Consider the following 13,390-nt stretch of genomic DNA (forward strand, 5'->3'; position numbering starts at 1 on the left):
GCAAATACTCAAAATTCCCCTCATTCACGCAATATTCCAGCTCAAGTATGAAATTCCCATGATGCATTGACATGAAAGCCTATCGCCCTCTCCAGCGCCTCTAGCATGAGTGACGCGAATAAACACAAATGATCAAACTCCTGCGAGAAACTCAAGGCGAAAATTTGCTTTGTGTCAGCATTCTCCTCCTCTTCCGCTATCCGTGTTATATATCTTGCATCCTATACGACGATATGAGGCTTTTTACCTCGGCCATTCCTAACCATTACAAATAGTTATAATCGTAACCATAACTTATGGGTTCTCAAACCTTAAAAAGTTGTTATCTTAATCCAACTCACAGTTTCCCTAACTTCATGCTGGAGGGCATGAACCAACAACCTGTTTTCTTTTTTTAAAGTCCCAGTGAAGCGGAAGTTACAACACCTTTAGCTTATGTTCCTGTTTCAATTGCCTGAAGACTCATCCTGCTCTCTGGGACGTTTACAAAAAAAATTAATGATGGGGGAGCTCAGTCACCGTTCTCCTGCATGTACTACTGTGCACAGAGCCAGTTAAAAATCCTCTGCGGCTCCATATCACACTAAACTCTGAGCCCATCCACTTGTTTTGCGGTCCAATGAAATACAAGGCATTTTAAATCCCCCTTTGTAACTGTACACCCTTCAACTATTCTGTTTCACTGTGAAATAAGTCACCGTACAGAAGCTAAAGATGCTCTGATTTATTATTTATTCTTTTGGAGGATTTATTCATGTAATTATAAGCTGCAGCCAAAAACCGGGCACACAATGGCTCATCACTCTGCACTGAAGTGAAATTTCTGTCCTGTGATGCTACAATTTCTTTTGCACAAATGTTTGTTTTTATGGGGAATTTTTGATATAGGTATATTCATTTCCACCATAAAACTATAAAGCTATGTCAAATCTTTGGTGCTTTGAAAATGGTTCACAATGGACATTTGTGGAAATCAACCACCGTGCTGATTAAGTGCCAAACACCCAAAGCACATCCAGCCCAGGTCCAAACTCACGCAAACACAATGCCGGTGACAAACAATTAAAACTGACAGCACAGGAAGTCCATATCATCAAAACCACCTCCAACATTTTTGCTTTATAATTGTCATCTATCTAGTAGAAAACACTTCCCTGTGTTCACCTGTCACACTAATCCCTGGAACTCTTTAATTCAATCCACAGGATTACCACGCCGCCGTACGAGACCACTCGCTGTATCCGTAAACCTGTTAAACCCATTCTTGTATAGCCAATCAATGTGGTGTGATGGAGAATACGAGCTCCCCGGGCTAGTCGCTGGCTCCATCAGCGCCGATCAATCTGACTGGACAGAAATACACTCTGGGACAATCCCGACCAAATCCAGGGCCACCCTCCTGAGGGGGCGCTGCCGCGGGTAACAATAAGCCCAGGATAGCACCGGATAGAGGAGTCCAAACTGGCAAGTTGGTGAGCCAATTATTTCTCCTCTGCTCACTCACTGACAATGAGTCTGGAGCTTCCAAGATAGCTGACCTTCCAGGAATCTAAAATATGCTGGCAGATGAGGGTCCCTCTAACGAGGACGGACCGGCTCATGATCGCCCCCCTCTCCAACAGGCACATGAAAACCCACCTGCAGATTTGTGTGTGGCTCTTTATATTTTAGGTCCTTGGTGTTGGCTCCACCGTATGTCCACGTGACACTGCTCAGGCTGTCCGGTAGCTGGACCTGCTACGAGCTGCTCCTCTATATTTAGAGGGAGTTAGCAGTGGTGTGTGGAGTCCGGAGAGGCAGCAAGAGAGGCTGGAAGAGTTAATAAAGAAGACGAACACACCCTCACAAATTCCAATCGAGAGCTTTTAATATCCCGGTTCTAGAAATCTGTGGTGATGTGAACCTCTGGAGGATTAATTTGTTGCTGCCGGAAATCAGAAGCCATCTATCTTTTCCGTTGGGGGTGGTACTCAGTGCCCTCTAAATCCCTCAGAGACAGAATATCCCACTGATCTCCCTCCCTTCTTTTCATCGCTGTTAGAAAACCTGCTGCAGCTTACACTGTGAGCCGCAGCCAGATAACAAGCCCAGCGTTCACCCTTTCTTACACACTCAATAAAAAGGCAGATTTATACGAGCACGTGCTGGACCAGATTCATAAACACACTGTTAGAGTGTACTTAGCCACAGTGGGGTCAGCGGTGCTTAATCCATCAGCATGGTTGTGTCCAAAATCACTCATTCATTCACTACTCACTGTACAGGACTATACCATCTAGTGAGCTCAGTGGCAAAATTATAAATGGACATTTTTCTCTGCACCGTTCATTGGGGCTACATACTGTTATAAAATTCAAATGTGCCAGATCAACGGTGGCTGGTGGACCATCCATAATAAATACAGACATATTCTTTGTAGTAAATACATATTATTGGCTAATTTGTAAGCAGTGATTATGAAAGGAAAGAAAGAAAGGATACGTCGTTGTCAATGTGGAGGAAATAAGCAAATTTTAGCGAACTGATATTCATTCAAAGTAGGCTACTCACGTTAAATATATTAGTTTCATGGATTTGTCTCAGTCACACAGAGAGTGTGCACCTGTATAAATGTTTCCAGAAAACAACACAAAAGAAGAATATTGCATCAATAACTTCCATTCATGATTGATTCACGGCACACTTTAAACAACTGTCTTTTTCATCTTTGGGTTTCAGGGGACGGTATCAAATCTGTTCAGGTCAAAAGGTTCAAGTCCAAGTAAAGTCAGTAAAAAGTATTTGGTGTTAAAGTTTAAGTAAGTTCAAGCCTTTTTTGATTTTGTCAAGTCATCAAAACTTTGACTTGAATCTGACCCGATTCCAATCTGAGTCAAGTCTATCTCTACCTCTGGAAGAAAGGACGAAGGGTATTTTTATAAAACAATGTTTCTTATAATGTTTCTATAAATATTTGTTTGTCTTAAGTGTTTATTACAGGACATTTTCAGGTTAACTGTTTAAATGTCTGACAACGTTTGTAGTAGTTTGTGTATAAAAGCATATCCATAAAGTACTCCATGTAATACTGGAGTTGTTGTCCTATTGCAGATAGAAACAGTCCGTTTCTATCCGCAAAAACCTGTTGGTGGCGCTAAAGAGCCAGGGGATCACCAATAGTTATTTCACTAAAAAGACCTCAAATGTACTCCTGATGGTGGCGCTAGAGAAAACAGGGTGCATCCCCTGGGTGCCATGAATGTATCAAATAGCTGTTGAGATATTTAATTCTGAAACAAAGTGGTGGACCAACGTTGCTGTCCCGAGATCCACACAGCTAGCATGATTAAAATGCGGAAAACATTTGGAGCCAAGAAATCCTCTTATTATGGTTTGTAGATTTTGCTCAAACTTACATAGAAAAGTGCGTCACCAAGGAGGGTCTTGTGGAAGCATCACTGCTTTCTGTACTGGCTGAGGTCTGAGCTCCTTTCTGAACTGCATTTCAGGAGTCATCACGAAAGTAAACTTATCTGTCCCTCACAGCATTTAAACATCAAAACTAAAATGTTAATTCTTTTGAGCTCTTATCTCATCGGAGCAGGTTCCTAAATGTGCTTTTGGTGGTTTGGGGAAAAATACTGGAAAAACAAAACTCTCAGAAACAAACTCAGACCTGAGGTTATGTTCTTTGTTTGGGGAAAGGTTACAGGCAGAGGGCGACAGTGGTTAAGGCTGCTGGGAAAACAGATGGAGCAAATGTTTGGCCCAGCAGCCCTTTGATGACTCATCCTAAAAATGTTACTCGCTGAGCACAGAGGGGGCTGTTATTTAAATTATTTACAGATCATTTAATTAAGCATCACCATTTACATGGCTTATTATGAGCTGTGACATTGACAATTAATTTATATATATATATATTCACTTTTATTTTTGTGGGGGGATTTCGGAGCCAGATGCTTTTTTAGAAAAACAACTGAGTGGTGAGCTTCTTTCTCCCTTCATCAATAATGTTGGCAGCAGCATTGAAGATTCTCTCGTTCTCCACCCTGGTTGCAGCTACAAAGAGAAATTTAGATGCCAGGAGCCAGGAGAGGGGAGACGTCGATGCTCGGTTCTCCAGGATTGGATGCGAAGTGAGGAACAGTTAGTTCACTAAAATCTGTTGCTTTCTCAGGAGAGTGCCGGTGTCAGCTGGCCCAGGGTCAGAATCTTCTTCTCACTCCTCCAGTATTTCAAGACGAGCAGCTCTGCTCTTTCATGCATTTCCATCATCCACACAGAGGGACATTTCTACCGGCCTATTGCAAGGAGCCCTGAGCAGAAATAGTGAAGTGTGCCGTATGGATGTGTTGGAGAGGGGAGCAGTGTGAGCAGGGATCTCAGCGGGGGTTAAAGCTCCTTCTCTTTAGCTGGCACAACTAAGCAAAATCACAAACCTGCCTTTGCAGCCTCGATTCCTCCTCCAGCAACTCAAGTCACTGTTAAGCACCAGTAGACAATCTGCCAGAGCCTCCACCACCACCAACACGACACACATGCTGTATGGATGCAGAGAGCTGTTTTTAAATCTATTATTAGTGATTTTTTATCTCGGTATGGCACAGGGAGTAGAAATACATAGTTAATTAACACTACGCCTTGCCAGCTAATTACAGGCCACAACATTGAATTCTATATCTAAAGAAGTGGCGTGGGCCTGGACTGGGTGGTGGAAGCAGGGCCCAGCATTGGTTTCAGTTCATTTATGTGAACACAGAAACCAAACCCACATACTTCAAGGGTGAGAGCTACAATAAATTCCCCATCACTGTGTTAACACAACTCAATACATGTCACTACAAAGCATGATCACTGCCAAAGTATCGAGAGGTTTAATCCAGGATTTTGCCATATTTGTGATTTTACGGTCTATGGGCAGATGTACAAACGATGTACCCATAAAAACGATGCATGCGCCATTGCCCTCTAATAAAATCTCAGAGTGTCCTTGGTCAATACCCAAATTGCTCCCAAAGGCTGTGGCATCGGAATATATATATATACAGTAGACACTAGAAAAGTGCTATAGAACTGCAGGTCTATTTAACATGTTTGTTTGAATGTTGGCGTCTAATGTACACCACTTAGAATGGTCAGAAGATGATAAATGTTGTATATAAATACAAGTATATTTAACATACAGCTGAGGCTCATAGGAATCTCATAAGTTCTCCACGTTACACAGGTCATAAAACAAAGTGTTGGACATTGACATTTTGACCTGATGATGGCGTTGGAGGAAACGATAAGCGATCACAAAAGTTGTTTCAATGCATCCTGTGGAGAAGATGAGTGTCTGAATTCAATTTCATGGCGATTTATCTGATAGTTGTTGAGATATTCCACTCAAAATCTTACACATCAACCTCCCAATCTGGTGCTAGAGTCATAACGTCCCGCTAGCATGACTTAAAATGACTTTTTGTACAAACGAACAGCAATATTACAGGATTTAAATACATAGGCATATTGCAATACTAAGCAATCAACACAGTACAAATTAATATACTGTCCTTGTTGATGCCAAATCTGAACACCCCCTGCCGTGTGAGACACACACCTGATCACACCACACAATTAAGTAGAAGAAAGTACCATCTGTTAATGCATACCTCATTAATACTACATGTAACAGATAGATGCCACATGTGGGTTGGGTGGCAAACTAAAACAGCCTGCATGAGCGTTGGCATTCACTTCAAGTACTTACTATTTTTAACCATTTATTATTTAAAGTAAAGATCAATATCTCTCTGCATGTTGCGTGCAGGAGGAAATTAAATGATGTCTAACAGATGGTCATCTGGAATGTGACAGGACTCTGGCTGTCTACTTTTTCCCCAGATGTCCACTGTGACAAGAGGCCACGGAGGAAACGCTGGTGTCAGAGTCTGTGGACGGGTTTTGGACAGCACACAGACAAGCCTCTCATGAGGACAAACACAAACTCAGCCGCCATATGGGAAAAGACAACAGAGCTCTGGGTTCATGCAGCAGAATAGCACCTTGAACTACCAGGGTATTTCGCTAAGTCATAAAGAGAATTTAAAGTTTCCATTTTTAAATCTTGTAACTGTAAGATGTTAAACATAAAAAGCGACAGGGCTGGAAAAATACTGATAAAGTACTGTTGATACCAAAAAGAAACAGTTTGAAGATGCAGCTTTCTGAACCCTTCAGGTTGGTCAAACTCAATCAAGCAACAGGAACTCTGGTTAGATTTTCTGTATTATCTCCATCAATGCTGAACATTTTGCTTTGACTTCAATCTTCTTAGCTGATGTTCTGATAAAAGAAATTAGCCGATGTAGGTTCCCTGTGGGTGTCTCATTCATGCTGATGTCTCCAACACACACAGGCTAATGAGGATGGGGGATAAGTGCTTGGTGAGGTTAACTGAAAGATCTGAGATCCCCCAGAGCACACACTGGTCGTGCTCTGAATAATGAAGGTGAGTATGCAGATGAGGTTGTGCGCCTGGCACAGTACCAACTAATAAGGACCTGAAAATGTATTCATGGATCCACTCTCTACCAGGGTACCCACTTTCCAGTAACTTTGCCTTTGTATTCGGAACAATGTATTCAACATATTCCAACACCACTCTGAGCCTACAGCCATGCTAGCAGCTCTGTGATGCTATACTTAACATTAGACGCAGCATCAGGTGGAAACCTCTGGTTCTGAACAGCTGAAGTGCCTTAAACTTGCATTCTCCCTACTGGCCATCAGGGGGCGACGCCTCTGGTTGCAAAAAGTAGTCCCACATGGACGTCTATGAGAAAATTAACCTACTTCTCACCTGATTTATTATCTCAGCAAACATTGTAAACATGAGTTTATGGTCTCAATCTCTAGTTTCAAGTCTTTTTCAATACAGCATGACAGCACTCTGCGCTTTAAAATATATTATCTAAAAGTTTGGGTTTTTATTTCACATTTTTTATAGCCCGATTTGAAGGATCTTATCATCCCTGATCAGACGACATTGTCAAATAATTGATTTACTTATTTTAGTTAAAACTTCAATATGCTAAATTAAAATAAATGATTGATGAATAAACCAGGTGTGTAGCTACGATGACATTCCTATGATTTCAAGTGTTTCATGTTCCATATTAAATCTTTGATGTTAATGTTTCTGTGTGAATGTAATATTCCACACATGCACCATGCGGCTTCCCCTAGTAACCCCGTGTTTCATGTTGCAACGCTATGAACTGTGGGTAATTCCCTCTGCCATAACACATACAGATATAAAGTAGTAGGCCGTGTCTGTAGCTGTGTGTCTGTCATATTCATTTACATACTCTGCTTCGACTGGACAGTTGTCTTCTGATGTTGCCGCCAGGAAAAAAAAGTAATGGCTTATTTTAATTTCCTGTTGCACAGTTTGTTTCCTCAAGTACAGAATAGCTGCATGAGCTGGCAAAACTGATAAGCATGACAATAAGAACGAACAACATTTCATGTGTATTCATCCAATAGTTGATATATTATATTTCAGTCTCGACCAAAGTGGTGGACAGACAGACTCAGACAAAAAAAACCCAGTCAATACGAATGGAGATGAGGTCTAGATTCCCTGCCTTTTTAAAATCCCTAGTATGGGTCAATACCCTAAAACACTGGATCCCTACATTTCCAGTAATGCACCAACAAATATTTTTTTTGTTTTGCTTTGTTTTTGTTGGACTGGTAAATGTCTTTGGCTTTTGTCTTTAACAGGATCACATGGCATGTTTATTTCTTTAAGTTATGAGGATTGAATTGCTGCAAAAAAAAAACAAAGGTACTTTAGCGCACTGCTGTGGTGCATCAACCGATTCTACATAAAACACACAGAAGATAAACAACCGTCACAAATAATGACATGGATTTATCAACATTCTGAACCTCTTAACATTGTATTAAAACACAGTGAAAGCTCACAAAGGAGCCATTCCTCAAACACACCCTGAGAACTTCCAGGATGTGCAGGTTGATCGTTGGCAGCTGCAGTGCCAACTCTCCAGCCGGTACGGCTGCTGCTCTTTTCCCACAGCTGTAATATAAAAGTATGTCAGACATCAAGTGAAGAGCTCTTCACTGTGGATTCCACAAGGCTGAGTGTCTTAAAACTCCAGCCTGGAAAAAACAGTTCAGTCACACATTATGAGTTGTCCCACGTCTCTGAAGGGAACTATTCCCTGAAATTATTTAACACTTTCCTGCTCATTCAGATGAAACATCTTTTACCTCCATACGGCTTTCAACATGGCGAGCAGCTAACGGTGCTAACCGTGCAAGCAGTGGCAAAAGCAAGTACAGCTCAAACATGCACTAATATGTATGTCCAGCTGGTTTGGCTACAGCGAGCACACAGAAGCTCTGATAACAACACACACAGAGGGATATCGACTTAATTATCTGCCAAGGTAGACAATACTACTCTGTTTGCTGGTATAAATGCTCTGACTATTATACAGAATAGTTAAGGTTGTTGTCTCCAAAAACAAATGCCTAACCCCACAAGGTCAAGGCCTAGCACCGATTTCAATTTCCAGTGCTTGGCCTTTATATTCATGGCCAGCCACACACACACTCACACACACATAAAGATGCATCCAGAAGTGCAGCGCGATGATGATGATCACTTGGTGGATATATCAAGCAATTCTCCAAAGAACAAATATAAGGGTCTTTTGGTTTGGCTAGGTAAAAGAAAAGCACTTCTGACAGATTGTATGTCGCTCAACAGTGATTTAGTGACCGTGATCAACTGGAATAACAACTGCAAATAAGACACTTATACAACAATAGAAGCAGTATAGCAGCAGCCGGTATACATCAGTTGAAAAGCAGAGTCACTCCACGTTTATTCCCATTCACAGAGCTGCCTCACATAATCTGGGTGAATGATGAAACACTTCATGACATGTATTAAACACACAGCTACGGTAAGAACAATAGACACATATACCTACACACATAAACACACACACACACACACACACAATGCTGATTTTCTTTCCCCCTGCCTTACTCAAGTGATTTCCCAGAGGGGCTGAAGGAGCTGAAGGAGCTGGTAGCTGTCGACATGTCCTCTTTTTCAGGAGCCGGGTCGAAGCTCTGCTATGATTACCAAAGCCCACATGAAGAAGTGTTAGAGCTGTCAGCACACTCAGCAACAAAAAGTGGGCAAGAAAAGCAGAAGTGATGCTGGTGTTGCTAATTAACAGCAGGCAAACCAGCGGTCTCACACATAAAACATGCAAACACTAGTCAAAATCAGACATTATACCCACATGAACCATGTTCTGTTCAGTCAGACTTCACCTCCTTGCTCAAAGCAAAATCAAGCCAGACAAAAAATCCATACTTAAATAACAGCTATTGGCACATTTCTGAGAACCTTTTGTCATTGTTGTTTTGTTCCTCACACATGACGAGACAAACCACAATTTCGCTGCAAGATTCAGCAATTGTACAGGTATGACAAAACGCAAAGCAGCCACATGATTCTGGGTCGTCAGGATTGGAAAAGCATTTAATCCTGGCTCTGGAGAGTCAATTCATTTTGAAGTCATCCTTCAAGTAAATTCAAAGGAACAATTCAGCCCCGTGCCTCATGAATGACGGATTAAGCCACTGGTGAACAGGATAAAATAAGCACCACTCGAGGCAGACATGGAGCCATCGCTTCGTTAAATAAGACACAAAGTCATAGAAACCTCTCTTTTGGGCTTAAAACTAAGAAGAGTAACTTTCTGCTGAACGAGGTAACAGAATTACACAAAATAGACCAAAATAAAAAGACTAAAAATAAAAACTGTACAGTTACAATCAAACGCATATTCTTACCATTCACATAGTATCATAATATTGTAATATATGAGCTCATTTATTTTAGCCAGATCTCCAGAGGACACCCCAAAGTTCAACGTGGATATGAAATGACCTTGCGATCTCTAGTTAGAATAATTAACAACCACTTTAGTTCTTTTATAGATGTGGACGTACTGTAGGTATATCTGGATGCATGAGTAATAAATACATGCACACACACAAGCTGTGATCAAAGCACCCGCCACTGTCTGTCACTGGACTAATTCCCAGGAACTAAACGGAAATGATTCAGAGGTCCCAGGTCGGAACCCGGTCCCCGGTCTGTGAAGCAGGTCAGTATGCTGTGTGTGCTATGAGGACAGCATTTTACCACAGGTGCATGACACAGATCAGTGGCACGTTATCGGCGTGCGTCTCAGCGCGGCTTCCAATCTCACTGTACACGGTGCATAGCCCCGCGCGCGTGCGTAAAGTGGTCAAAAAGCCAGTGCAGCTGCAGATGCATATCTGAAAACACGGCGGGGGAGCACGTGCGGGAAGCTCCATTTGCGTCGCACGCGCGGCTCCACTTCCCCGTATTGACACACAGCTGCGACCCCAAACGCGACCCCCGCGAGCCAAACACAGCAACCAGACGAGAGGACGTTAAAAGTTTCACTCACCCGGATGCGTGCTGTCTGAAGCGGCGATCCGGTCACAGGGATCCAGCGGGGGATGTCCCGTTTGGACGCGCTCCGCTCACAGCCGGGTATTGTCACCGCAGACCCGCAGGTAGACATCCACGCGGGCTCCTGCGCGGAAAGTGCGGAAGGATCAGCGGCTGACCTGAGAGATGTGTCCCGTGTGTCACACCCTCTCTTCCGGGAAACACGGACAGACCAGCCGCCACTGCCCCTCTGTTGTGTACAGAGAAGCCGCGGCGGTGTGAGGACACCCAGCGGCTGAATGTACACGCGCACGCACGCGCACACACACAGCAGCTGGCTATTGTTGCAGCATTACAACGTACAGCAGCAGCAGGAGAGCCGCTCACACACACTTTGACTGCTTTGTTTAAAGCACGTCGACGGCACACGGATAACCCCAACTTTTATTATTCCACAAGACATGAATCCACGGGTCCTAAGACCCGCCCTGTTCCGGCATCCACTGCACCATTATATACCGGCGTCCCCATCGCTGATGGACATGATCACATACAGTCGCATACAATTAGATTGTTCGCTTCATAACTACATGTGGAATCCACTCTGCTGCTCCTTCTTTAAAGGCTGGATTTAACAAATGTTATGGAGAAAGCTGCAGATAGCGCCTCTACTGGCCACTTTCTGTTTCATTTCCCAATGGAGACAATTCAAACAAACGTCTCAGCAGTCAGTGGAGATAAAAAAAATAAAAATGCAGAATTGTTTTACATTAAATAATTTGATTCTTGTATTTAATAATATTTCTTTTGCATTTTGATTTGTCTTTCCGGTCTGTCTTATTGTACAAATGAAAGCAGTTTAATAAAAACAATTTAAATAAAATAAAAATGTAAAAGTTACTGAAGATGAACTCAGTGATCTTCTGTGACTGCAGATAGTAACAATTTCATTACATAAATCCATCAACTCTGACCATCACAATCACTTATATTACTAGCCTACATTAAATTAAATGTATTTCCCCTGAGATGTCTGCTCCTGTACCTCACATCCACATACATTCACACCTCAGAGCCACCAGGTGAATTAGTCTCCTACTGTTAGAAGCAGTGGAGTGAATATTGAGACTGGATTTAGAGAGAAATAAAAGAGGTGTCACATCGATGGCATTCTTCTACATGAGAGTACCAGACTCTTCTTATGAGATACTACATACATACAAACTTGATATGAAGTGATGATTTATGGGTAATATGTAGGTAATTGATCATGTGATGAGACGATGTGTGAACCAGTACCCAGCATGCACTGGGGCCCCGTCATGAGTAGTGTCTGCTGGAGCTCATCGAAACATCCTTCCACCACTGCACACAGGCGTAGTAAGTAAACATGGTGGAGGGAGATTTTAAAGCTTCACTGCTCATCCATCAACACCCCGAGTCAAGATCTCCTGAATATGACACACGTCAGCCTTCTGGGAATCTGACATGTAAATATTTACTGTATCCTCCTGCTGCGCCGTCTCTCTCACATGTTTTGACATTCGGCAGCAAGGGTTCAGTTCTCCCCCATATTCACATTCAGGAGGAGTTTAGACAAGCGAGAGTGTTTCTGCTGTGGACACATGGATGTTTACTTTTTGATCAGTGAGACACACAATCTAAGGCTATGTTTACACTGTAAGCCTCGGGCTCAATGAGGATTTATTGATCAGATCTGATTTTTTTGTTTCATTCAGCCGTTCACACTAATTCGTTTTTTCAGATTACAGTGTGAATAGGACCTGAACTGACCTGCATGCACAAAAGCACAAAGGTGTCACACGCAGCATGTTGTAGAGAAGTAAACATGGAGGCCACTGAAGTCAACGTTTAAAGGGTGAGGAGAACGGAAGACTATTATTATTTTTTTAATTATGGCTTTTTTTGTGGAGCAATGGCTACTTTTGTACCGAGGTGTGTGTGGATGCAGAGTTGGATCCAGGAGTGATGTGGTCATGGTCTTGATGGGATCAGAATTGTGCTAAATATTGATCTAGAGGGATGTAAAAGTTCCATGAATTCTGATATGACAGGTCTGACCATTGCAAAAACAATAGACCTGTATCTGATTTAGGAACACATATGAAAGTGGACCCATTCAGGGGTAAAAAGATCAGATTCCATGTGATTTATGTTGTTATGAAAAAACTCCACAGATCTGAATCACATTTGTGCAAAAGAAAATCTGATTGTGGCCACGTTGCCTGCAGCCAAACAAACTCTCCAGCACATAAAGTGATGATGGTGGCGTGTGGTGCAAACATCCATCTCACTGGAGTGTCGTAGTGTCAACATGGTTCAGTGTCTCTGAATAAAATAGCTTTCATAATCCCACAGAAACCCCCGTCCTCCTCTAATCCAAGACCCACCCATCCCCCCTCTGAACACAGTCGCTGTGTGTTCACTGAGTTGATGTAACCTGTTTTTCTTCATAACAGCATTATTTTTTAATCATCTAAAATTGAAAATGTTACTGTTAATATAATCACTAAAAAACACCCATGCCACACTTATATTATTATAACATCTATACTATTAGATTATCAATACTCATCCATTACACAATACTGTCTTATTTGGATGAAGTGAAGCTCATTTTGATACATTTTTTTTACTTATTTTTGATTTAATTGTTTTTAATTGAATATTAAAGCTATATTTTTGATATTGATTGATAAATTAATTGATTGATTGATTGTCTTTGTAAAAGTTCAGAACATAGGGACATCACAATTAAACATGGCCTACTATGACAACAATTTTTAGACAAAACACACATACTATATATATATATAATCAATTATATGTAAAAGCAGCATATTTTTGCATGAACCATTATATCAAAGTAAT

The 13,390-nt window shown here is 41.8% G+C and overlaps 1 protein-coding gene across 2 annotated transcripts in view; it reads right to left on the reverse strand.

Moving 5' to 3' along the window:
• Positions 1-10,973, reverse strand: part of camkk1a (calcium/calmodulin-dependent protein kinase kinase 1, alpha a) — a 52,595-nt gene extending 41,622 nt beyond the window's left edge. The window contains exon 1 of one of the 2 annotated variants that reach the window (XM_084028258.1): positions 10,515-10,973. The gene's annotated coding sequence lies outside the window, so the exon portion shown is untranslated. The remainder of the gene's footprint in view (positions 1-10,514) is intronic. The other variant, XM_084028259.1, reaches the window with a different exon arrangement.
• Positions 10,974-13,390: the final 2,417 nt, after the last annotated feature.

Source organism: Eutrigla gurnardus, assembly GCF_963514095.1.
Source record: "Eutrigla gurnardus genome assembly, chromosome: 15".
Taxonomy (NCBI): domain Eukaryota; kingdom Metazoa; phylum Chordata; class Actinopteri; order Perciformes; family Triglidae; genus Eutrigla; species Eutrigla gurnardus.